The sequence below is a fragment of the Bufo gargarizans genome, chromosome 8 (assembly GCF_014858855.1).
Source record: "Bufo gargarizans isolate SCDJY-AF-19 chromosome 8, ASM1485885v1, whole genome shotgun sequence".
Lineage (NCBI taxonomy): Eukaryota > Metazoa > Chordata > Amphibia > Anura > Bufonidae > Bufo > Bufo gargarizans.
In genome coordinates, this window is record NC_058087.1 from 75,395,070 (window position 1) to 75,418,131 (window position 23,062).

The 23,062-nt window shown below is 44.3% G+C and overlaps 1 protein-coding gene across 3 annotated transcripts in view; it reads left to right on the forward strand.

Annotated features, from left to right (window-relative positions):
• The window catches only part of FAM126B (family with sequence similarity 126 member B), a 103,947-nt gene that overhangs the window by 27,518 nt on the left and 53,367 nt on the right, over positions 1 to 23,062 (forward strand). The window contains exon 2 of one of the 3 annotated variants that reach the window (XM_044304975.1): positions 3,799 to 3,825. The exons of the other annotated variants lie outside the window; for them this stretch is intronic. The gene's annotated coding sequence lies outside the window, so the exon portion shown is untranslated. The remainder of the gene's footprint in view (positions 1 to 3,798; positions 3,826 to 23,062) is intronic. 3 annotated transcript variants of the gene reach the window in all.

Consider the following 23,062-nt stretch of genomic DNA (forward strand, 5'->3'; position numbering starts at 1 on the left):
TATATTTATATATATATATACAAAGTGCTTGCCAAAGCATAGGAACGCCGCCTCCTCCTCAGCTCGTATGCCTTGGCAAACGTATCTGTCACTGCAGAGGAGAAAATCCCGTCTTGCAGCGCCGCATACACCGACTTGCGTGTAATCTGACAGCAGCGCAATGCTTCTGTCAGAATGCACATCGGTGCTGCAGCTAGTAGATCGGTTGGTCCACCTGGAAGGTAAAAAGACAAAAAAAAAAAAAAAAAAAGAAAAAAACAGGCCACAACGCAATAATTTTATTAACTTTGGAACAGAACATGTAACTTTAACTTTTGGAACTAAACATTAACCTGTTTGCTTACCTGTTTTTTTTTTTGTTTTTTTACCTTTATAGAACAAACCTCTCCTTCCCCATGGGTCAATGTGCAAAGCGCAAATCGCCCAAAGATGTGGCGAAGTGCGTTATGCACTTTGTCCCATGTGAAAGGAGACGTTTGCAGCAGCAGTGAGTGAATGGGCCCTAATAGCCCTGTGTGCCTGTCCTGTGAGATGTGGTCCCTATGCTAAGTGTACCTGTGTGTGGTACTTCCGGAAACACTCTCCAAAGCATAGGGCAGGGTGGTCCGGACAGTCAGGACAGAAATAGCGGGTGTCACGCCTTATTCCACTCCTGCTACAGACACGACATCTTTTTCGGGGTGACGGTTGGGTTGAGGTACCAGGAACGACATTGGGGAAATGTCGCTCGTGTAGACGGCTAACTACACTGGTGGTTGGGGCCACGGAACCTCCTGGATACAGGAGGTTCTCGATGATCTCTTCCTGAAATTTGAGGAAGGATCCAGTTCTCCCAGCCTTACTGTAGAGAACAAAACTATTGTACAGAGCCAATTGAATTAAATATACAGACACCTTCTTATACCAGCGTCTGGTGCGTCGGGAAACTAAATACGGAGACAACATCTGGTCATTGAAGTCGACCCCTCCCATGTGGAGGTTATAGTCGTGGACTGAGAGGGGCTTTTCAATGACACGGGTTGCTCGCTCAATTTGTATTGTCGTGTCTGCGTGAATGGAGGAGAGCATGTAAACGTCACGCTTGTCTCTCCATTTCACCGCGAGCAGTTCTTCGTTACACAGTGCGGCCCTCTGCCCCCTTGCAAGACGGGTGGTAACGAGCCGTTGGGGGAAGCCCGCGCGACTAGTTCGCGCGGTACCACAGGCGCCAATCCGTTCTAGAAACAAATGCCTAAAGAGGGCCACACTTGTGTAAAAATTGTCCACATAAAGATGGTACCCCTTGCCGAATAAGGGTGACACCAAGTCCCAAACTGTCTTCCCACTGCTCCCCAGGTAGTCAGGGCAACCGACCGGCTCCAGGGTCTGATCTTTTCCCTCATAGACCCGAAATTTGTGGGTATAGCCTGTGGCCCTTTCACAGAGCTTATACAATTTGACCCCATACCGGGCGCGCTTGCTTGGGATGTATTGTTTGAAGCCAAGGCGCCCGGTAAAATGTATCAGGGACTCGTCTATGCAGATGTTTTGCTCTGGGGTATAAATATCTGCAAATTTCTGGTTGAAATGGTCTATGAGGGGCCGAATTTTGTGGAGCCGGTCAAAAGCAGGGTGGCCCCTGGGACGGGAGGCGGTGTTGTCACTAAAGTGCAGGAACCGTAGGATGGCCTCAAAACGTGCCCTGGACATGGCAGCAGAGAACATGGGCATGTGATGAATCGGGTTCGTGGACCAATATGACCGCAATTCATGTTTTTTTGTCAGGCCCATGTTGAGGAGGAGGACCAGAAAAGTTTTAAGTTCGGAAACTTGGACTGGTTTCCACCGGAAAGGCTGGGCATAAAAGCTTCCCGGGTTAGCGGTGATAAATTGTGTGGCATACCTGTTTGTTTCGGCCACAACTATGTCTAAAAGCTCCGCAGTCAAGAACAGCTCGAAAAAATCCCAGGGCCGAACCGATCTGAGCCGTCTCAACCCGAACTCCAGACTGGGCAGTGAAAGGGAAAACTACAGGTGCGGCTGAAGTTGGGGACTGCCAATCAGGGTTTGCCAGCACCTCTGGGATTCTAGGGGCTCTACGGGCACGTCTTTGCGGTGGCTGCGACGGGGTCACTACTGCACGTGCCACCGTACCAGCTTCAACTGCCCTTCTGGTGCTCGCTACTTCACCAGGTTGTACGGCAGTGCTGGTACTAGGTCCAGGGAGGGCTGGGCTGCTGGTGTATGCCTCACCACGTAATCCGACAGCACCAGCCCCACTCTGCTGCTCTTGAAGCGGATCCTGCGCAACCTGCGGTCTAGCGACACGGGGCCGGGTACGCCTGGTGGTATCAGGGACCTCAGCCTCCTCGTCCGAACTTTGGGTCAGAGAGCCACTGCTTTCTACAGGTTCGTATTCTGACCCGCTGGATTCATCAGATGAGGGTTCCCACTCCTCATCCGACTGGGTCAGAAGCCTGTAGGCCTCTTCAGAGGAATACCCCCTGTTTGACATGTGGGCAACTAAATTTAGGGGTATTCCCTGAGACTACCCAAGAAAAAAAAAGCAAGCCTGTCTTACAAAGGGGAGGCTAGCGAAGTACCGGAGGCCGCTGCGGTTGATAAAAAAATATCAAAACTGATTTTTTTATCGCCGCAGTGTGTGTAAAGTGAATGTGCAGTGATCAAAAAAAAAATTTTTTTTTTGTCACTGCGGTGGGGCGGGTGTGGGCGAACGCACGTGTGGGCGACCGATCAGGCCTGATCGGGCAAACACTGCGTTTTGGGTGGAGGGCGAGCTAAAGTGACACTAGTACTATTATAGATCTGACCGTGATCAGTTTTGATCACTTCCAGATACTATAAAAGTACAAATGCTGATTAGCGATACGCTAATCAGCGAATAACGGACTGCGGTGCTGTGGGCTGGGCGCTAACTGATCGCTAACTACCTAACCAAGGGACCTAAACTATACCTAAAACCTAACGGTCAATAACAGTGAAAAAAAAAAAGTGACAGTTTGCACTGATCACTTTTTTCTTTTCACTTGTAATTGACAGGGGTGATCAAAGAGGTGATCAAAGGGTTAATTGGGGTTCAGGGGGGTGATCAGGGGCTATAGTGTAGTGTTTGGTGTACTCACTGTGAAGCCTGCTCCTCTGCTGGATCCAACCGACGAAAAGAACCAGCAGAGGAGCAGGCAGCCATATAACAGATCATATTTACAAATATGATCTGCTATCTGGCACTTTGATTGGATTTTTTAAAAATCAGCAACCTGCCAGCCACGATCATTGGCTGGCAGGTTGCTGACGAAATGGTCCTGAACGAAATGCCGGCGCGAACTGCGCACGCGCGGGCGCATACTCGCGTCATCTCGCGTCTCGCGAGATGACGCGTATATGCGTGACTGTGCGCCAGCCTGCCACCTCCGGAACGCACATGTGCGTTAGGCGGTCCGAAGGTGGTTAAAGAGGCTCTGTCACCAAGATCAACCCTATTAAACCAGACATACTGCTTATTAGGTCTAATCATGCTAATTAAAACTATACCTTTATTTTGTCTATATGCTAAACGGCTGCACGGATATCTGTGGTTTGATTCATGTAAATTAGCATGTTTGAGCACCAAGGGGCGGGGCTAAATCCTTTAAGCACTGCTTTGTAACACCTCCTGTGCACACTCCACCTTACTTTGATTTACAGGGCTGAGGGCAGAGTTATGTCCTAACATCTACATATCATCTACACTATGTACTATAGCTTCAACACATTGAGATCTGCTTTTAAAGCTAATATATATTACTCGTTTATTCACAGGTACAATATATGATTATAAAGACACCGGTAAGATGTGTTTGCTTATAAGCATGGAAAAAACACTATGTGGTAATGCTATAGCTTTGTGGTAAGTGCTTGGTTTTGCATGTAGAGATCCCAGGTTTGAACCTTGGGAGATACTTTAATGTTTTATTCTTCAGATATTCCTCCCCCCCCCCCCCCCCCCCGCCACACACACACACACACACACACACATTTAACCCATAATAAAAGTCTAGATCCTTAGCATATTGAGAAAATTATTTTTAGGCTTAATAATAATTATTGCTGGTTTCTTTATAATCATATATTTTGCTTGTGAATAAACCAGTAATGGGTTTGGGGTTTCTAAACAAAAAAAAACACTATTCTCACTATAGTAAGGCCTTTTATTGTTGTTATATTATATATTTATTATAGTATAGCTTTTTATTTTGGGTTAAATGAGAGAGAGAAAAAAATAACTGAAAAAAAAGTTTATACTTTGGAGTCAATGTTCTTTCCTGAAGTTGCGCAAGACTTTGGTTAATTTCTTACTGTATGCATATCTGCATATTGAAAAACAATTTAAAATGGCAATCTGAACTGGCCTTTAGTACCACGGTACCAGCCACTACCAAAGCCCAGCTCAGATTGCTATTTTAAATTGTTTTTCAATACGCAGATAAGAATATAGTAGGAAGTCTTGAGCGGCATCGGGCGAAACAAACTTTGGCTCCACGGAAACAATACATTTTAATGGTGTATGGATACAGCATTAAAATGTAAGTATTTGGTCGATTCACTTAAGCCTACTTATAATCTAATGCATATTACTGGTGTCTTTATAATCCCTATGCAGAGTGTAAAAGTAAATTCCCCATTAAAAGTTCCCTGTCTGACCCAGGAAGAAGTGCAGTGGCGTCTTAAAAAGATTAAAATACACAAATCATCGGGACCAGATGGCATACACCCCTGTATCCTAAGAGAATTAAGTAATGTCATAGCCAGACCTTTATTTCTTATATTTAAGGACTCTATATTGACAGGGAGTGTTCCACAGGAATTGTTCCCAAATCTAATCAGGCAGTTAAAACACCGGTGAATTACAGTGTAATGTATTACTAAGCAAATCTACCATGTAGACTTTTGGTAAACAAAGTAAAGTTTCCAGTGGGGATGTAATGGCAACTGTGTAAGATGTCGCCCATTTCTCACTTATTTGCCATACTATCATTACTGGTTTGAACCATCTTCAGATGTTGTTTTGGTCCTAACTTGATAAAGACCTAATGTGGCTGAAACGTTGCCTTTTGATGACAGGATAATTGACGATTGTATCATTGAGGGCTCGGTGCCTTGGATCTTGTCTTGCCAATTACCATCTTCAGTTTCTAATCGTGATATATGACAATATCTCATGGTTCTGTTTGTAGAAGACTACATACAATGCATTCGGAAATGCATTTTGTTATGTTGCGGCTAAAAAAAATCTGCACTCAATATCTCATAATGAGAAAGTTAAAACAGAATTTTAGAAAACTTTGCATGGATGTAATTATTCATACCCTTTGCATCAACACTTGAAATTTAGCTCTGGGAGCCTCCGTTTTCTCATGATCATCTTTGAAATATTTCTAAACCTTGATTGGAGGCCGCCTATGATACTATCAGTTGATTTTCGAAAGACACAGACCTTTCTATATTAAGGTCTCATAGTTGACAATACATATCAGAGGAAAAACTAAGCCATGAGGTAGAAACTGCCTGTAGAGCTTAGAGACAGGTGATCTAGAGAAGGGTACAAAAAAATTCCTGCTGCACTGAAAGTTCCCAAGAGCACAGTGGCCCCTGTAACATTAGATTGCCCTACTTTGTGAGATTTCCCTACCTCCTAATTTCCTGTCGCACCGGAAATGACGTGTGGAAGCGTTCCTTAGTTTTGACGATCTGGGCATGTGCAAAAGGACCGTTTTGGGAAAATCTCACTGCGAAGTTCAGCAGCACTTTGGGACACTGCGCATGCGCAGGAGAGCCAAAGTTGGGAAATACTACGGGCTATTGCGCAAGCGCGGATAACGCCTGAAAATCCATCCGATCTCTGCGCCTGCGCAGTGTGGGGGTAGGGAAAAATTACATCCAAGTGCGCAAGCGCCGAGGGTAGTATAAATATCCATTCGCAAGCGCTGCTAACCCTTTGCTGGAGCTATATGAGAATAGCTCCAGCAAAGGGTTAGCAGCGCTTGCGAAATTGATATTTATACTACCCTCGGCGCTTGCGCACTTGAACGTAATTTTTCCCTACCCCCACACTGCGCAGGCGCGGAGATCGGATGGATTTTCAGGAGTTGTCCGCGCTTGTGCAATAGGCCGTAATATTTCCCCTATGTCTGCTCTCCTGCGCATGCACAGTGTCCCGGTGTGCTGCTGAACTCCGCAGTGAGATTTTCCCCAAACTGTCCTTTTGCGCATGCGCAGATCGTCAAAACTAAGGAACGCCTCCACACGTCATTTCCGGTACGACAGGAAGTTAGGAGGTAGGGTAATGTAACGTTACACCCCCATAAATCTTAAATGGAAGAAGTTTGGAACAAATGGACTCTTCCAAGAGCTGGCTACCCCACTAAACTACTAAACTAAGTAATCAAATGAGAAGGGTCTTGGTTAGAGAGGTGACCAACAACCTAATAGTAACTCTGGCTCCAAATATTCTGTATACAGGGCAGGAGAAACTTCCAGAAGGTCAACCATCACTGCAGCATTCAACCACTCTGGTTCATCCCAGAGTGGCCAGAAAGAAAGCTATCCTTAGGGTACTTTCACACTAGCGTCCTAGGGGCTCAATACCGGAAAAATACTGATCAATTTTATCCTAATGCATTCTGAATGGAGAGCAATCCTTTCAGTATGCATCAGGATGTCTTCATTTCAGTCACGGTACGGTTTTTGGACTGAGAAATGCTGCAGTATTTTCTAAGTCCGAAATTCTGGAACCCATGCTGGATCCTGCATTATTTTCCAATAAAATGCATTAATGCCGAATCCGGTTTTGCGGTCTGTGCAGACCTTTAAAAATGTGAAAAAGATAAATACCCGATCCGTTTTTCTGGATGACAACTGGAAAAACTGATTCAGCAGTGCCTGGAGGAAACCAGGCACTGCTCAGCACCTGCCCAATACCATCCCTACAGTGAAATATGGTGGTAGCATCATGTCGTGGAAGTATTTTTCAGTGGCTGGGACACGGAGACTTGTTAGAGTTGAGGAAAAGCTGGAAATGGAGCAAAGTACAAAGACATTCTTGATGAAAACTTGATCCAGAGTGCTCTGGACCTCAGACTGGGCCAAAGGCTTCTAACAAAACAATGACCCTAAAAACACAGCCAAGACAACACAGGAGTGGCTTACGGTCAATCCGGTGACTGTCCTCGAGTGGCCCAAGCAGACTTGAACCCAGTCGAACATAACAAAATGTGAAAAAAGCTAAAGCGTCTAAAGACTTTCCAAATGCATTGTATAACGTTAGTCACTGTAGACTTGGGAAATAAATATTGCTCACGTATAGCACCATGGATGACGATCTGAAGGTCTTGGGTAAGGGTACTTTCACACTTGCGGCAAAGGATTCCGGCAGGCAGTTCCGTCACCGGAACTGTGTCCAGATTGCCGGATCCGGCAGGCAAAGGGATGCATTTGTGAGACTGATCCGGATGCGGATCAGTCTTTCCGGTTGTCATCTGGAAAAACGGATCCGGTATTTATTTATTTATTTTCCTCATAAGAGGGACTGAACTGATGCATCCTGAACGGAATGCTCTCCATTCAGAATGCATTAGGATAAAACTGAACAGAGAATGGAACTCAATACCGGAAAACTTTAACGCAAGTGTGAAAGTACCCTAAGTGCATATCTATGTTAAATGTTTATTGCTAACAAGCAAACCGCTATTGATGGAAGCAGATTGCAGGTGTGGTGGAGCATGGGGTTATTTTCATGTCTTAATGAGCATATGCGGCAATAAGTGGAATTTCTGACTACATGAAAATAAAAATAAACCTGCGCCATGGTGTACAAGGCAGAAGTAATCCCTGCTGATTCCATGTATTAATTACTCAGTGTATTCTGCTGGGTGTTCATCCACTGGAGCCTGTAGGAGCGGATGCAGACAGATAGATGTTTCAGGGTTTTTATTCTTATGCAGTTGGATGAGATTTCTTTCTGAGATTGGAAAAGTTTGAGGTTGTGTACAATAGTTTTATTTGTATTTTATGCAGGTTATCAGTGATGCACTTTCTACTGGAAGAAAGCAAACAATATGAAGGGTAATGTGTTAAAATTGCACAAAACTCTGGACGCGTTTTTTTTAAAGGGCGTCACATGGTCGTTTTCAGAACAGTGACAGTCTGTGGGTGTTTTTTTTTTTTTTTAACGGACCATAAATAATGGCCATCGAAAAATAGGGCTTTTGTTTTTAGTTGCCCCTTTTTTGTGGCCCCACAGTCCCTATACTAGTCAAGGGGGCTGGTTTTCGGAAGGGTATTAGTGAAAAATGGACCGTTCTTACTGTTTTTTTTAACGTCTGTTTTTCATCACTGTCATGTGAATAAGGCCTAAAGTGCCTATTCCAATCATTAGCCAAGCGTATGCCAAAAGTGTGTTTTTTTTTTTTTTTTAAATATTTGGCCAGGACATATCGATATACAATGTATTGAAAATGGTAGAAAACTATGCTTTTAAATGAATTTATTTCAATTCAGTTTTGAAACCGTCATTTTCAATGCAGAATGCACCGTGCATGCCCAAGTGCAGATTTTACTGTGGACTGTGTCATGGACTCGCCATGGGTTTCACTCCTGTTATATTGAAAAAGGTGAAATCTGTGTTAAAATCTGCTGCAGAATGAGCATCCTGCACATTTAGGAATCACTTGGTACGGGGTGGGCGATATGGCCTAAAATCTATATTGCAATATATTTTGAAGCATGTGCGATATATATCGCAGAATATATTATTTTCTTCTGTATGTATACAAAAAATACAAATTACAAAACTTCAAGAATTTTTTTAGGTGTATTGTGTAACAGATCTTTTTCCAAACAATGTAAAGATGAAGACTAAGTGTTAGTAAAACACAAATTTCATACATGTCCCCCCAGAGCCAGTGCCATCAGCCCCATGGCATTTGCCATCATCATCATACATGTCCCCCATGGGCCCAGAGCAAGTGCCATCAGCCCCATGGCATCTGCCAATTGCCATCATCATACATGTCCCTCAGAGCCAGTGCCATCAGATCACCCCTATGGCCTTCCTTTGCAAATAGATCCCCCCCCCCCCAGAAGAATCTCTGTTATTAATACTTACCTTTCCTGCAGTGTGCTTGGCAGCAGATGGCTGATGGAGTCCGCAGGTGTTGCGTCTTCTTCCCAGCATGCCTTGGGCGGGACCTGACGTCACACACAGCGTCAGCCAGCGGGCTGTCGCTGTGTGCACGCCAGGCCCTGGCCAGTACAACGCGGTGCGGACTGCAGAGTCGGGGGGGCGGGGGGCCACAGAGCGGTGAGTGAGAAGCTTCTTCAATTCACTACTGCTCTGTGGTCATATCGCGGTCCGGCAATATAGACAAAATCTGTATCTTTGCACAAATTCATATCGCCTACTCTTGGGTGCTTATTTTGCCATGCTTAGAATGTCTGCAGCACGTGGATGAGATTAGTAAAATCCATAGGTACAATCTGCAGAGAATTCACCCTTTCTGTTTAGTTAACCTTTGTTACCTGAGCAGATAAGCCCTATGAGTCACACTTTGACCTGCTTGTCATTTTGTAATCATTGTACTTTTTTCTTTCATACCTAAAATTCCTTTTTTTTTTTTTTTTTTTTGACAGACCATGTTGTACATTTGTGTGGTGTTTAACCTTTACTCCGAAACCTGTTTTTGTGTTTACTTAAAGGGCTTGTCTGATTTGAGCAACCTTTTCCTATATGAAAGGTGCCTATTATATGCTGATTGTGGGAATCCACTAAGGCTGGGTTCACATCACCATTTATTTTTACCTTCTTCTGACCTGAAAAAATGGATCCTGTGTTTTAAGCATACATTATGCTCATTTATGCGGATTTGGCATCTGTTTTAGCCATTTCCGTCTAAGATCTGTTATTTTTGACGGAAAAAAGTCCATTATGCATACTCCGCACCGTCTGCAAGTAGTCTTTAAGGGAATCTGTCACCCTGATTTTTCTTTTTTTCTTTTTTTTTCTCTTTTATCTACAATAATAAATGGGTAGTGCTGCAGATAAGGAGTCCGGGTCACTACATTTTATTTTCTTACTGCTCCCTGTTCCCCCGCTGTCAGCGCTCAGAGCTGCACTCAAATGCATTGTCAAGAACGCTGTGCATGTGTACATGAGTCCTCTCCATTATGTTAGCAAGCAGTCCTGACTGTCTATTTCAGTGCATCTCTGATCGTTGGCAGCGTGGGTAACGGGGGCAGTAGGAAAATAACCATGTACTGTAGATCAGTGTTTCCCAACCAGTGTGCCTCCAGCTGTTTCGAAACTACACCTCCCAGCATGCCCGCACAGCCTTAGGCTGTGCGGGCATGCTAAGAGTTGTAGTTTTGCAACAGCTGGAGGCTCGCTGGTTGGGAAACGCTGCTGTAGATAATAGGCCAAAATCGGGGTGACAGATTCCCTAAAGGATTCCTTAAAACCAATTTTTTTTTTTTTTTTTTTTTTTTTTTTTTTTGTGGTGTGTTTTTCCTTTGTACGGGTGAATTGCATTATTTTTTTTAGATGTATTTTCTTTATGGGGGAAAAATAACCACCATTGCTACAACATCCTGCATTGTTATATTGAGTGTCATCTGGACATTGCCGTCTGTACAACCATTTCCAAGAGCATATGCAAAATTTACATCTATGAATAGCGATGATATTATATGCGCTCAACAGTTTATGGTTGATTTGTTTTGTGCATTTAGACTACAAATGGATCACAAGTAGTGTTATGTGTCAAGCGCCCTTAAAGTAATTTTTTTGATTTTGCTGAACTGGTTTTTAGATGCCATGTCCCATTTGAAGACCCCCCTCCCGATGCACCCTTACAGTAGAAACTCCCCAAAAGTGACCCCATTTTGGAAACTAGGGGATAAGGTGCCAGTTTTATTGGTACTATTTTGGGGTACATATTATTTTTAATTGCTCTGTACTATGTTTTTTTGTGAGGCAGGGTAACAAAAAAATGGTTGTTTTGGCACTGTTTATTTTTTACAACATTCATCTGACAGGGTGAATCGTTTGCTATTTTTATAGAGCAGGTTGTTACGGACGCAATGATATCAAATATGTCTAGTTTCTTTTTTTTCAGTTTTACATAATAAAGCATTTTTTTTTATGTTTTTGTGTCTCCATTTCTGAGCGCCATATATTTTATTTTATTTTTTTATTTATTTATTTTTTCCTGCCGATCGTCTTGTCAGGGGCTCATTTTTTGCAGGAAGAGTTGACGTTTTTATTGGTACCATTTTTGGATACATATGATTTTTTTGATCATTCATTTTTACACTGTATGGGGCAAGGTAACCAAAAAATTGGTTGTTTTAGCACAGTTTTTATTTATTTATTTTTACAGCGTTCACCTGAGAGGTTAGGTCAAGTGACCTTTTTATAGAGCAGATTGTTACAGACATGGCAATACCTAATATGTATACTTTTTCTTATTTATTAAAGTTTTACACAATAGCATTTTTGAAACAAAAGAAAATTATGTTTTTGTGTCTCCATAGTCTGAGAGCCATAGCTTTTTATTTTTTGACCGATTTGTCTTAATTAGGGTCTCATTTTTTGCAGTATGAGGTGACGTTTCATTGGTACTATATTGGGGGGCATATGCCTTTTTTGATCGCTTGGTGTTGCACTTGATTTTTGGCAGTTTTTATTTGGTCATGTGATATTTTTATAGAGCTGGTTGTTACGGATGCGGCGATACCTAATATGGCTACTTTTTTATTTTATTTTTTTCACTTTAACACAATAATAGCAGTTTTGAAGCAAAAGAAAAAAACAACATATTTTAGTGTCTCCATTGTCAGTGGCTTTTTTTTTTTTTTGACCTATTGTCTTAGGTAGGGTCTTATTTTTTGCAGTATGAGGTGACTGTTTGATTTATACTATTTTGGGTGGCCTGGGCCTTTTTGATCGCTTGGTGTTGCAATTTTTGTAATCTAAGGTGACAAAAAATTGCTTTTTTGGCACTGTTTTTATTTTTTTTTTTTACGGTGTCCTGAGGGGTTAGATGATGTTTATAGAGCTGGTTGTTACAGATGTGGCAGTACCTAATATGTATACTTTTTTTTTATTTTACTTTTAACACAATAATAGCATTTTTGAAGCAAAAAAAAATTTTATGTCTCCATGTTCTGAGAGCTATTTTATAATTTTTTTTATGGTGTTTATCAGGCTGGTTGGGTCATGTGATATATTTATAGAGCTGATCGTTATGGACGCGGCAATACCAAATATGTCTCTTTTCTATTTTTTTTTATTTATTACTTAATTAGGGAATTTTTTTTACATTTGTAATCTTCTTTTTTTTTTTTTTTAACACTTAATATTTTATTTTTATTTTTTTTAAACTTTGCATCCGCCATAACGTCATACAAGACCTCTAGTTGACATTTAACTTCCCCCTGCATTCTCCTTGAGGTGCCCTGTTGTCACTGACAGTGGGCCCCACGTTCGTCAGCTGCATGATTAGCGTGCAGCTGCCATCTCTGAATGGATGTTTCAGAACCTCCATTCAGAGAGAAACATCCACCCATAGGACATTTATATCGTATGGGCTGATGTGAGGTGGTTAAAGGCTATGTACACCTTTTGGGGGCAATTTTTTTTTTATTATTGCATTGTACTTATTTTAAATATCCTTTTTTCTGTACAGAACTGACATGCTCTACTAGCTGCCTGTGGATTTTTTTTGTCCTTTCCGTCATCTGAGGAGCAGATGGACTCCTTATCTCTGCTTTCTGCCCTTATAAACGCTCATTAAAAGCTCAATCCTTATCTTACTGATAAAGTGTTTATGACCTTTCAGTAGTTTAGAAATAAAGGTAATTAGATGACCACAAAGTGAAAGTACCAGTCACAGTTAGAAAAACAGTTAACCCTTTGTGACTGAACAGCAATATTTTTAATTAATAAGGCCAATTGAATATGATTTTTAGCCAAAAATAAGTTAAATGCAATCATAAAGAAAAATTGACTCCAAAGATGTACATAGCTTTTAAAGGGCTTGTCCAGGATTTTTATAATATCTATTTGGCCAGGGTCCAACACCCTGCACTTTTGCCAATCAGCGGTTTCTTAGTAGCTCCAGCACTGAACCTGCGCAGCGCCGTCCCTTGTGTTGCGGACAGAGCAGGTAACTGCAGCGCTGCTCTCAATCACATCAGTTGGAGCAACGCTGTTGTAAGCAGTTCCCTCCATTACACAGTAGACTTAAAGCCGTGTAGGTATAGTTTTAGAGCTACTGCAGGACAGCTGATTAGCCTGCCAATAGCAGACGGGGACGGGGGGACGAGCCTCCCTAGCATCGCGGGTGACGCCAGGAAGGCTTGTCCCCGACCTGCCATTGGCCCCTCCCCCCGACATCTGATGTTTTCATCCATGCACGGGGAGAAACGGAGCGGGGACCCGGGTAAGTATATTCAGCGTGGGGGCCCAGCATATATTTTATTTTGTAGGATTGGATAACCCTTTAAAGAGGACCTTTCACCTGGATATCTATAATCTAATTATTATCCTACCTTATAGTGCGACCCCCAGTGATGTCTTGGCAAAAAAAAAAAAAATATTTCTAAAGAACCCCCCGTTCGTTTGCTGTGGTCCCCGTATCTTTTGGCGCCTCATGCTAATGAGGCGACTTCGTTATACTAGGTGTGGACTTGAAGTTCTCCTGGGCGCGTTTTATCTTCTCTATGGCTGCGAGCGCATCCAATCAGAGTTCCCCCGCTCTTAGCCAGGGAGCAGGAGCTCAAGTTCTCGTGAGAAGATAACCGCGCCCAGGAGAACTTCAAGTCCACGCCTAGTATACCCAAGTCGCCTCATTAGCAAATGAGGCGACAAAAGATACAGGGGGTTCTTTAGAAAAATAAATACATTGCCAAGACATCACTGAGGGACACACTATAAGGTAGGATAATTAGATTATAGATATCCAAGTTAAAGGTCCTCTTTAAGGTATGTCTATGCTAATCAACCATTTTCCAGCAGAACTTTCCACCACAGCAGAAGCTGATTGATGGTGTTCAGCAATGCTGGAGCCGCTTCATTCTAGCATTGCAAGGAAATGTTATTCTGGGAAACCAGGCCCAAAATATTCCTACTTGTGAAGTGGATAAGCTATTAACCCATTCAACAGAGAAAAGCTGGCTGCAGCTTCTTGCATGGTCTTCGTTATTTGTCTTCAGAGGGAACAATTGGCCCCCTTGAAGATGGGGAAGGGGTAATAGGATTTGTCTTTGTAATTCCCTCTTAATCTAGCTTGGATCAAGTCGTATGCATCTGTGCTCTGGCTTGTTTAAAGGATAACTGTCATTTATTTATTTTTTGCTAATTTATTAGAGCTAGGCATGTATACCTGAGTTAGTCTGTCAATGATTGCCAAACGATCTGTAATTACCTTATAATAACAGCTTTCATTAATGTCCTCTGTCCCTTTCCACTGCTCCCTTAAAAGGTTTCTGTCACCTGAAAAATGGGTATTAAGCTGGCTGACATTAACGATGTGCTAATGTCAGCTGAACATAACTATATTAGTGCCATCTCCCTGCCTAAAGACTTTATTGAGAAAAACGAACTTTTAAGCCTCATTCACACATCAGTGTTTTGGTCAGTGATTTCCATCTGGGTATTTGAGCCAAAACCAGGATTGGAGCCTCCACAGACATCGGGTATAATGGAAAGATCTGCACCTGTTCGGTGTTTAGAGTCGCACCTGGTTTTGGATCACAATCACTGACCGAACACTGACGTGTGAATGAGGCTTTATAATATGCTAATTGGCCTCTAGGAGCAGGGGGGAGTTGCACCTGCTCTAAGAGGCTCCGTTAACCCACCTCTTTTCACGGGCAGTGCTGCCGGCCATGTCTACTAAGAAAATCACACGCTTTCCCGTTCAGAAGGACGTTCTTCGGCAGCCAGCTTCCTCACTGTGACTTATTTAGCGCAGGCGCAGTGAGGAAGCCAGCAGCTGCCGAGCGTCCTTCCCTCACTGCTCCTGCGCCGAATACTGAATAGGACGGCGCAGGCGCAAGATTTTCTTAGTAGACACGGCCTGCGGGAGGAGAGCAGCGCCGCCCTGGCCCTGTCCATCAAGAGAAGAAGGGCGTGAAAAGAGGTGGGCAAACGGAGCCTCTTGGAGCAGGTGCAACGCCCCAAACTGCTCCTAGAGGCTAATTAGCATATTATAAAAGTTCGTTTTTCTCAATAAAGGCGGCAGGCAGTGAGATGGCACTAATATAGTTATGTTCAGCTGACATTTGCCCATTGCTAATGTCAGCCAGTTTATTTGTCTCTCAGTAATCCAATCTGGTTGGCTGAGGGAATGCAGTTTTGGCCTTAGAGAAACGGCAGAGGGGCCATCTTGAGAAGGTCCTCATAATGTAGGATTCAAAACAGCCGTAACGAAGGAGAAAACTCAAGGAAAACAGTTGTATGTGAAGAAACTAAAGATTGCTTTATGCATAATGCTGCTGCAGCAGTAACATATGCTAAAAAATTTATGACAATATGACAGTTATCCCTTAACAACTAGGCAGAAAACAATGGTCTCCAGGTCACGACAGTGCAGGTAATATTTAAGGGGAGGGTGGCGCGTTTCAGCCACATATTATGTTTATGGTGCAATTTAGAGGAGATCTACCACATCACCGTGTGCTGCGACTGACTGCAACCCCCCCACCACCACCACCCATTTGCTCACTGCTAACTTATCAGGCATTTTTTTAGGGTATGTTCACAGTGTTTTTCATGTGTATTTTTGGCATGTATAACTTGCATATTATACAACTTTTTAGCAAGTGGCTGAAAACGGGCAGAAATACAGCATGTTTGGAATAACACAGCAGGGTATGTTTAAAACGAAAATCGCTCCAAAACCATTATAAAACCAGTGTGTATAGATGCTCCTTTGTAGGTGATTTGATGCATTTTATGCAAAATTTAAAAGAAAATAAAAAGTAGAATATTGTGTAATAAATAAGACATAGTACTGCTCTATATTTCTAGCTCTGAGTTGGGTTTTGTCCTACATTTGTAGTCGTATAAAAGGAAATGTAATCTTATTAATTATATCCATCTCTAATAAGACAAATCTGCAAAATACAATGATCTGGATGGAGCAGCTCCGCACTGCAGCTTTGTTCTCAGATTTCATTTATTATTCTAATGGAATTTGGGGGGAAGAATGATAGACATCTGTAGTAACCATTTATATGATCATGCTCTCAATGAGTTTGTTTCTTGCAGGGAGGATTTTATGCAGTGATATTAGGACATACCAGTATATTCCCTTTCAGCCAGGAGTCCTGGGAGGGGAATGAAGAATTGGGCTACTTTCACACTAGCGTGTTTGCTGGATCCGGCAGGGTTCAGCAAAAACACTTATGTTACTGATAATACAACCATCTGCATCCGTTATGAATGGATCCAGTTGTATTATCTTTTACATTGCTAAGACGGATCAGTTTTCTATGGTGTCAGATTGTGTCAATCCCCATTGACTTGCATTGTGGGTCATGACGGATCAGTCTTGCTCCACATCCCAGGACTGAAAGCAAACCGCGGTATGAGAACAGAACGGAAAATATTACTGCTAGTGTGAAAATAGCCTTTAGAGGGTTTTCTGAGATCCTCTGCATAGGTCATTAGTATCTGATCGGTGGGGGTCTGATACCTGAGACCCCACCGATCAGCTGTTTTGAGAAACAGTGGTGATGCCTTCTTTCAACTGACCAAGCACAGCGCCGTACATTGTATAGCAGCTGTTGATTGGAATTGCAGCTCAGCCCTATTCACTTCTATGGGGCTGATCTGCTCCTAGGCCTTGTGAAAGATGAATGTCGTCACTCGCCCGAGGAAAAATGTGTAAAATAAGAGCATTACTGTTCATATCTAGATATTTAGGACACGAATATATATATATATATATTTCCATAGCATCATCACGACGGCATACAAGGAGATTGACCCCTGACCTCTGTAGGGGCAGGAACAGAGAAAGGTTAAATACCCTCCTCCCACCACCAACACCAGTGTTTCCTGTCCCTACAGAGGACAGGGCAGAGAAAGGTCTCCCTGTATGCAGGGAGATGAAGCTAGGAATTCAGCGTGGATACCTTAAGAAATCGCCGGCATCCTGCATGGCGTCCCCCTGCCCTCCCGCGGTCCAGTACTAACGCTGGGCAGGGGTGTGGGGCTCTACCTCGTCCCGATTTTCGGGGCCTGTTCCCCGGCGCAGTCTCCCCACCGGCATCAGCGGCAGCTGGGTGCGCGCCGGCGCATTGGGCGCATATGTATGACGTCACGCCCGGCGACCCGGAAGTGACGTCAGTGGCGGCAGCATGGAGCCTAATTTAAAAACCGAGGCCTGCTCCGGACAAACGCTCCCAGGATCGGTCCCCCACTGTGCGGTACCCTTACCTTTTGGGAAGAAGCGACCATGTCGGTACCGGAGCGGTCCCCCAGAGCTGAGCCGCCGCCAGCACTGCTAACTGTGAGTCCCCTTCGGGGGTATTTATGAATGGGTCAGGGAGTCTGTTGATCCCCCTCTCCCACGATGATATAGGGGGGGGGGGGGGAGGAGGAGGGGGCTCTTGCTCCACGCTCAGTGCAGCTACGGCAGGGCGCAGGCCCCTACATCCACCCGCGTGCCCCACCCTCCTCTTGGTGGGTCATATTCCTTATACTTGCCGTTTCATCTCTTTTAGGCAAAAGAAACCCCGAAAAAGATGGGGAAGTCACTCAAATGTGTCTCCTGCTCTAGTAGACTCCCTGACGGCTACCCCAAAAAATTGTGCAAACCTTGTATCTCAAATATCGTACGGGATGAGGCACCCTCCCTAAAAGAGGAATTAAAAACTATGATTCAGGAGGAGATCCGTTCATCCCTGGCCCACCTGTCCGCTAATCCCCCCGATTTGCCGCAACCAAAGAAAAAGCGGGCTAGATCCCCATCCCCCTCTGATATAGAAGTCGTTGCGGAGGAAAGTGCCCACTCTGTTAAGTCTTGGGAGGAGGGGGAGAGAGTCTCTGACTCAGACGACGATGGACGTAGATATTATTTTTCTACGGAAGAAATATCCGACCTTCTGAAGGCCGTAAGGTCAACCATGGGTGTGGAGGAGGTACAACGTACCCATTCGGTACAAGAGGAGATGTTTGGGGGCCTGAGGGTTAAGAAGACCCGTGTGTTTCCCATCAATGAAAACATTAGGGATATGATCCTTGATGAGTGGACAGACCCAGAAAAACGACTGGGAGTCCCGGCAACGTTCAAAAATAGGTTACTATTTGATCCGGAGGAATCTAAAATTTTTAATGAAATTCCCAAGATTGATGTGCAGGTGGCCAAAGTGAACAAAAAGACGTCCCTTCCATTCGAGGATGCCTCCCAACTCAAAGATTCGATGGACCGTAAGGCGGACAGTCTCCTCAGGAAATCCTGGGAGGCGTCCATGTTTAACGTTAAAACCAATATTGCGGCTACTTCAGTCGCCCGGTCCATGTATCTTTGGTTGGGAGAATTGGAAACTCATATTAAAGACAGAGCGTCTAGGGAGCAGATTCTGGAGTCTCTTCCCCTTTTAAAATCGGCCACGGCTTTCCTGGCGGATGCCTCTGCCGAATCAGTTCGGTTTTCCGCCAGAGATGCAGCACTCTCCAATGCAGCTAGGAGAGCCCTCTGGATGAAGTGTTGGTCGGGGGATAAGACATCTAAGCTAAAGCTATGCTCCATCCCCTTTTCCGGAGAATACGTGTTTGGCCCGGTGCTAGATAAGATCCTAGAGAAGGCCGCGGATAAGAAGAAAGGGTTTCCGGAAGATCGCCCTTCCAAACGCCGGTACCCTTTTCGCCCCCCCTCGGGTCAAGAAAAGAGCTACAGGGGAAAAGGGAAATCAGGGCGTTGGAGTTACCCAAAAGGAGGAAGAGGTCAGTCCTTCTCCCAGCAAAAACCTTCAGATAAGCAATGACGGCCGAGTGGGGGGAAGACTCTCAAGATTCCTGGGGTCATGGGAATCCATCTCGCAGAACCCCTGGATTTCCAAGGTAGTCGGTACAGGCTATCAGATAGAGTGGTCTTCAAGACCCCCAAACAAATTTTCTCTGACACGGTTCCAAATGAACCTTTGGCAAGGAGTCCAGAAACTTCTTCAGATGAACGTAATCTCTCTGGTCCCACCTCTAGAAAGAGGCAAGGGTTTTTATTCAACTTTATTTTTAATCAGGAAAAAAGAAGGTACCTTTCGGACGATCATAAACCTGAAACCTCTAAACAAATTCATCCGTTATCAGAAATTCAGGATGGAGACCCTAACATCTACAATCCCTCTGTTAAGCAAAGACGTCTTCATGTGCACTATAGACCTGCGAGACGCTTATTACCATATTCCCATTCATGCCAGCTCCCAGTGTTTTCTCCGGTTTGCAATCCGGGATATATCAGGAAACGTCCATCACTACCAGTTCAGAGCCCTTCCCTTCGGGATTTCGTCTGCCCCAAGAATATTTACCAAAGTGGTGGTAGAGATGGTTGCCTTCGCCCGAAGACAGGGACTCATGATAATCCCCTATTTGGACGATTTCCTTCTGGTCAGCGAAAGTCGCAGACAAATCAATTCAAATCTGAAGGTCTTTCTCTCCATCCTAGACGACCTGGGGTGGATCGTAAATGAGGAAAAGTCCGTCCTCACCCCCTCAAGGGAGGTTCGTTTCTTAGGGATGATCCTGGACTCCCGAAAGCAAGCAGTGTTCCTACCTCAGGACAAAATATCAATTCTCCGACAAAAGGTCAGGTCCTTTCAAAAGAGAAGATCTTGCTCTATCAGAGAGGCGATGAGCATGCTGGGTCTGCTGACATCTTGTATTCCGGCAGTCCCCTGGTGTCAAATACACTTCAGACCCCTTCAGTCCTGGATACTGAGTGTCTGGAACAGGTGCCAATCCTCTCTAGATCGCCAAGTAAGTCCTCCATCTCGGATTCTGCAGTCCCTGAATTGGTGGAAAAACCACGAGAACCTATCTCGGGGAAATCCCTGGCAGAAGACTCCCCAGTTGCAGGTAATAACAGACGCAAGTCTGTCCGGCTGGGGCGCAAAGGTCGGGGACCGTATATTTCAGGGCACTTGGCCAGATTCGATCAGATCCCAATCATCGAATTTCAGGGAGCTGAGAGCAGTCTGGGAAGCATTGAGGGCGGCAGAGGAAATGTTGTGTCATCATCATATAAAGGTACTATCGGACAACACTACAGCCATTGCCTACCTCTCCCATCAAGGGGGAACCCGGTCCGTAACCCTTCAGGCACTGGCAACAAAGATCTTTGCTTGGGCAGAACAGAAGGTGGCCTCTGTGTCGGCAGTTCACCTGAAGGGGATACTAAATCAAGAAGCAGATTTTCTCAGCCGCCACAGGATCGATCACACAGAGTGGTCTCTAAGTCCAGAAGTCTTCAGGTTAGTGGTAAGGAAATGGGGGTTGCCCGACGTAGATCTGTTCGCCACCAGGGCCAACTCAAAAGTGGAAACATTCTGTTCCCTAAACCCCAGGGACAGGCCTCATACATTAGACGCCTTCGCCGTCCATTGGCATTGGAACCTATGCTATGCCTTCCCTCCACTTCCTCTAATCCCGAAGGTGGTGCAGAAAGTTCTCCAGGACAAGGTCACGGTGATTGTGATCGCTCCCCTGTGGCCAAAGAGAAGTTGGTTCTCATCTCTCCAGAGACTTTCTCTACAGGATCCATGGCCCCTTCCGGTACGGGAGGACCTACTCCAGCAGGGCCCAGTTCTACACCCAAACCCGCAGTTTCTGAAATTAGCAGCTTGGATCCTGAGTTCCAAACCCTGAAACTTCAGGGACTATCAAACAAAGTTATTGCTACTCTGAAAGCTTCCAGGAAGAAGGTAACGTCAGCGATTTACCTTAAGATCTGGAGACGTTTTTGTTCTTGGAGTGGGGATGAATCGCCACATTTACATAAACCTAACATCCAAAGAATACTGGACTTCCTACAGCGAGGTCTAGATCTGGGACTTAGGCCCTCTACCTTGAAGGTCCAGATCTCAGCCCTAGCTTGTTTTTTTGACCAAGATATAGCCGGTCATCGTTGGATCAAAAGATTCATCAAGGCAGCGACGAGGCTCCGCCCAACGATCACCGCTCGTGTCCCTTCCTGGGATCTGAACATCGTTCTTACAGGCCTTACCTTACCGCCCTTTGAGCCCATGTCTGACTGTCCTATAAAGTTATGGTCCTTGAAAACGGCCTTCTTAATTGCGATAACTTCGGCCCGCAGAGTAGGAGAATTGCAAGCCCTATCGATCAGGGAACCCTACCTCCGTATTCTAGATGATAGATTAATTCTCCGTCTGGATCCGGGGTTTCTCCCCAAAGTGGTATCAAATTTTCATCGGAGCCAGGAAGTTACCCTACCTTCCTTTTGTCAACACCCTGCTAATGACAAAGAAGCCACATTTCACTCTCTGGATGTTAGACGGGCAGTCTTAAACTATATCTCTGTGACGAAAAAGTTTAGGAAGTCGGACAGCCTACTAGTTCTCTTCGGAGGAAGACTTAAGGGCCAGAAAGCCTCCCGGTCATCTATAGCCAGATGGCTCAAAGAAACTATTAGTCTTTGTTATCAACTACAAAATCTTACATGTCCAGTCCACATTAGGGCCCATTCCACCCGGGCCATGTCCTCCTCTCAGGCTGAGAGAGCTGGGGCTTCTCTGGAGGAAATCTGTCGTGCTGCCACTTGGTCCAGCATTCATACTTTTATAAAGCACTATCGCCTGGATCTTTCCAGATCATCTGATCTGTCCTTTGGGCGAAAAGTCCTCCAGGCTGTAGCCCCCCCTTAACTGATATATTTTTTATATCTCCTTGTATGCCGTCGTGATGATGCTATGGAAAAACCGGAATTAGACTTACCGGTAATTCTATTTCCATGAGATCATCACGACGGCACGTTATTCCCTCCCTTGATTCAATTTATTTGACCTACCCAGGTCTCTAGAAGGTATGGAGTAATACCTTTTTTCTTGTTTTTTACTGTTCTCCACCACCGGGTTGCTCTGTGTGATTTTGGAAACACTGGTGTTGGTGGTGGGAGGAGGGTATTTAACCTTTCTCTGTTCCTGCCCCTACAGAGGTCAGGGGTCAATCTCCTTGTATGCCGTCGTGATGATCTCATGGAAATAGAATTACCGGTAAGTCTAATTCCGGTTTATATTTATTTATATATATACACACACACACACACACGGATATAAAAAGTCTACACACCCCTGTTAAAATGTCAGGTTTCTGTGATGTAAGAAAAACAGCCCCTTGGCATGATGCTGCCACCACCAGCTTCACTGTGGGTATGGTGTTCTTTTGGTGATGTGCAGTGTTGTTTTTGCGCAAACATATCTTTTGGAATTATGGCCAAAACGTTCAACCTTGGTTTCATCAGACCAGAACACCTTTTCCCATATGCTTTTGGGAGGCTTCAGATGTGTTTTTGCAAAATGTAGCCTGGCTTGGATGTTTTTCTTCGTAAGAAAAGGCTTTCGTCTTGCCACTCTACCCCGTAGCCCAGACATATGAAGAATACGGGAGATTGTTGTCACATGTACCACACAGCCAGTACTTGCCAGATATTCCTGCAGCTCCTTTAATGTTGATGTAGCCTCCCAGACCAGTTTTCTTCTCGTCTTTTTTCATCAATTTTGGAGGGATGTCCAGTTCTTGTTAATGTCACTGTTGTGCCATATTTTCTATACTGTGTTCTATGGTATATCTAATGCCTTGGAAATTCTTTTGTACCCTTCTCCTGACTGATACCTAGGCTTTTACAATGAGATCCCTCTGATGCTTTGGAAGCTCTCTGTGGACCATGGCTTTTGCTGTGGGATGCGACTAAGAAAATTTCAGGAAAGACCAACTAGAGCATCTGAACTTTATTTGGGGTTAATCCGAGGCACTTTAAATAATGGCAGGTGTATGCTGACTCCTAGT